The following is a 4,245-nucleotide window of genomic DNA, read 5'->3' as shown; positions in this document are numbered from 1 at the left end:
GGGTTGCTGGCTCTGACTGGAGTCACACACTGTGGCTGTCATCTTCTGGGATACCTGAGTGAGCGAGAGAGAAAATTAGAGGGCATTTGTAAAGCTTCAGTGGATCCCCTCACCATCCCCTGAGCTGAGGGGTTCTCGGGCCACTGGCTCCAACCTGAGTCAAAGGCTGCTGCTGTCACCAGGTGCTGTACCTGGGTGAGGGAGAAAATAAGTTACAGGGTGTTTCTGAAAGTAAGGGAGACCCCAGCACCTCCTCCCTACCTCCCTGACTCCACCTGAATGCTCCTCCTTTGCCAAAGGCAGGCCAGAGGGCACCTGGGACCAGAAAAGGTCGAGCCCTAATTGGTGAGCCTGGTAGTACTGGAAGACTACTGACATGGACAGCTGAAGACCATCAAACCTAATTGGCAGGTGGCTCTGGCCCTCTGAGGCTGCACACATTCTCTGCAGAACAAAAAAGCCAAAGGCAAATGTACATACTGAGATACTGCCGGAAAGGATGGCTTTCCTGGGGTACCTCCTACCTACCTCTCCTCCACAGTGACCTCTTACCGGCAGGGTCCCTGAAGCACTGGACTGTCTGTGAGAAGGTGGCACACCCCCTGGAAAACAAGAAACAAAGCATGTGCACACATTCACCACAACACCTGTAAAAGACCAGCTATTTCTGGCCTGGAGTCGATGCTCACCTTGCTCACCGGTACTCACCCGGATCACCTCCCCTCCGGTGCCTAGAGCCTCCTGGGCTCAGGGCTCTCCATCTGAAAACAAAAAAAAACAACCCAAAACAAGAACATCCTTAACTCATCAAGTAAACGTGGGGCCAAAAGCCACAGCTTTCTGCTGACATCAGGTGATGACCCACCTTCTCGCTCTGCTCCTCTGGCCTCTGTTCTGTTCAGCTCTGCTTTACACCCTGTCCCTCTGGCATTGTAAAGAAACCCTAACCAAAGTCACCCAGATAGATTGGGACAGCTGAAAGAGTCTCCCTTCTCTTTAGGCAAACCACCCAGGGTCACTGCCTGCAGCCAAAGACTGCAGCTGTAATCCCACAGAATATCTGGGTGAATAAGAGAAAAACTCAAGTGGCACATCTGAAAAGTCAGTGGGTGCCTTCACAGACATTTAGGGGGCTCCTGGACACTGCTTTCCACCCACACTGCCTTCAAAACACCCTGGGCAATTCCTAAGCTGGCACCTGAGCCCTCACTCCATCTCTGGGCTGTAACCCCCCACTGACTACTTAGAAACCTGGCTCTCTGTGGCCATCTTCAACACAGAGGAGCTTCACCTTGGGACTGGATAACACTTGTGAAAAAATGCCAAGCTGCAGTTGAGATGATTGGGAGATCCCAAAAGATGCAAGGCTCCTAAGGAAAAGAAAAAAGATAACAAGTTATAAAAGCACCTTACTAACACAGCACACAAAATTACTAAATTTTAAACCCCTGCATTTGAGTGTAATCCTCTTCATTGCCATATCCAGCTCTGCTTCTTCGGATGCCAAAGCTGATGCTTCAATAAAGCAGGAATAGCTCGAGAAGTCCCATCCCATGAAAGAAAGGAGGAGCTCTTATCCCATTGAAGCCTGGCTCCTGAATGAGCTCACTGGCTCTGACCGGAGTCACACGCTGTGGCTGTCATCTTCTGGGATACCTGAGGGAGGGAAAGACAAAATTAGAGAGCATTTTAAAGCTCCAGTGGATCCCTGCTCCTCCTGCTGCCTCCCCGACTCTCCTCCAATGCTCATCTGGTCTCAAAGGTTAGCCAGATGGCACCTGCAACCAAAAAAGCTCAATCCTTCCTTGCTGATCCTTTTAATATTTGGAGATTACCTACAAGGACAGCTCGAGAAGACCAAACCGTGCCCATCACCTCATCCTGAGTGGGCTTTGGCCCTGTGAGGCTGCGTACATCTCCTGCAAAAAACCCCAGAGGCAAATGCAAGTACTGAGATACTGCCCAAGAGTGTGCTGCTCTCTGTGGCCAGAGGCTGCTGCTGTCACCGTGTGCCGTACCTGGGTGAGGGAGAAAATAAGTTACAGGGTGTTTCTGAAAGTAAGGGAGACCCCAGCACCTCCTCCCTACCTCCCTGACTCCACCTGAATGCTCCTCCTTTGCCAAAGGCAGACCAGAGGGCACCTGGGACCAGAAAAGGTCGAGCCCTAATTGGTGAGCCTCGTAGTAATGGGAGACTACTGACATGGACAGCTGAAGACCATCAAACCTAATTGGCAGGTGGCTCTGGCCCTCTGAGGCTGCACACATTCTCTGCAGAACAAAAAAGCCAAAGGCAAATGTACATACTGAGATACTGCCGGAAAGGATGGCTTTCCTGGGGTACCTCCTACATACCTCTCCTCCACAGTGACCTCTTACCGGCAGGGTCCCAGAAGCATTGGACTGTCTGTGAGAAGGTGGCACACCCCCTGGAAAACACAAGAAACAAAGCATGTGCACACATTCACCACAACACCTGTAAAAGACCATCTAGTTCTGGCCTGGAGTCGATGCTCACCGGTACTCACCCGGATCACCTCCCCTCCGGTGCCTAGAGCCTCCTGGGCCAAGGGCTCTGCATCTGAAAACAAAAAACAAAGCAGAACAAGAACATCCTTAACACATCAAGTAAACGTGGGGCCAAAAGCCACAGCTTTCTGCTGACATCAGGTGATGACCCACCTTCTCGCTCTGCTCCTCTGGCCTCTGTTCTGTTCGACTCTGCTTTACACCCTGTCTCTCTGACATTGCAAAGAAACCCTAACCAAAGTCACCCAGATAGATGGGGACAGCTGAAAGAGTCTCCCTTCTCTTTAGGCAAACCACCCAGGGTCACTGCCTGCAGCCAAAGACTGCAGCTGTAATTGCACAGAATATCTGGGTGAATGAGAGGAAAACTTAAGGGACACATCTGAAAAGTCAGTGGGTGCCTTCACAGACATTTAGGGGGCTCCTGGACACTGCTTTCCACCCATACTGCCTTCAAAACACCCTGGGCAATTCCTAAGCTAGCACCCCAGCCCTCGCTCCATCTCTGGGCTGTAACCCCCCACTGACTACTTGGAAACCTGGGTGTCTGTAGCAGTCTTCAACACAGAGGAGCTTCACCTGAGGACTGGATAACACTATTGAAGAAAATGCCAAGCTGCAGTTGAGATGATCGGGAGATCCCAAAAGATACAAGGCTCCTAAGGAAAAGAAAAAAAGATAACAAGTTACAAAAGCACCTTACCGACACAGTAGACAAAATTATTAAATTTAAAACCCCTGCATGTGAGTGTAATCCCCTTCATTGCCATGTACAACTCTGCTTCTTTGGATGCCAAAGCTGATGCTTCAATAAAGCAGGAATAGCTGGAGAACTCCCATTCAATGAAAGTAAGGGAAAGCTCTTATCCCATTGAAGCCCGGCTGCTGAATGAGCTCACCGGCTCTGACTGGAGTCACACGCGGTGGCTGTCATCTTCCGGGATACGTGAGCGAGCGAGAGACAAAATTAGAGGGCATTTGTAAACCTTCGGCGGATCACTGCTCCTCCTGCTACCTCCCTGACTCAACCTGAATGATCCTCCTTTGCCAAAGGCAGGCCGGAGGGCACCTGTGACCGGAAAAGGTCGAGCCTTAATTGATGAGCCTCGTGAGTAATCTCCTAGTACTACAAGGACAGCTGAAGACCAGCAAAGCTAATTGGCAGATGGCTCCGGCCCTCTGAGGCTGCACACATTCTCTGCAAAGTAAAAAAGCTGAAGGCAAATGTACATACTGAGATACTGCCTGAAAGGATGGCTTTCCTGGGGTACCTCCTACCTACCTCTCCTCCACAGTGACCTCTTACCGGCAGGGTCCCAGAAGCATTGGACTGTCTGTGAGAAGGTGGCAGACCCCCTGGAAAACACAAGAAACAAAGCATGTGCACACATTCACCACAACACCTGTAAAAGACCATCTAGTTCTGGCCTGGAGTCGATGCTCACCTGGCTCACCGGTACTCACCCGGATCACCTTCCCTCCGGTGCCTATAGCCTGCTGGGCTTAGGGCTCTGCATCTAAAAACAAAGGAAAAACAACAAACCAAAACAAACAAAGAAAATAAAAAACAACAAACCAAAACAAACAAAGAAAATAAAAAACAACAAACCAAAACAAACAAAAAAAATAAAAAACAACAAACCAAAACAAACAAAGAAAATAAAAAACAACAAACCAAAACAAACAAAGAAAATAAAAAACAACAAACCAAAACAA

General features: G+C 49.5%; 1 long non-coding RNA gene across 1 annotated transcript; it reads right to left on the bottom strand.

The window, feature by feature from the left end:
- Positions 1-1,989: 1,989 nt before the first annotated feature.
- On the bottom strand, positions 1,990-3,851 carry LOC113960953. The gene is made up of 3 exons (XR_003532158.1): positions 3,812-3,851; positions 2,204-2,271; positions 1,990-2,018 (listed from the first exon to the last, which is right to left on the bottom strand). It is a non-coding gene; the product is annotated as an uncharacterized LOC113960953 (long non-coding RNA).
- Between the last annotated feature and the right edge of the window lie 394 nt (positions 3,852-4,245).

Source organism: Neopelma chrysocephalum, unplaced genomic scaffold (assembly GCF_003984885.1).
Source record: "Neopelma chrysocephalum unplaced genomic scaffold, ASM398488v2 Primary Assembly neopelma1_96943, whole genome shotgun sequence".
Taxonomy (NCBI): Eukaryota; Metazoa; Chordata; class Aves; order Passeriformes; family Pipridae; genus Neopelma; species Neopelma chrysocephalum.
The sequence above is the reverse complement of the archived record's forward strand: the minus strand, read 5'-3'. Positions and strand labels throughout refer to the sequence as shown.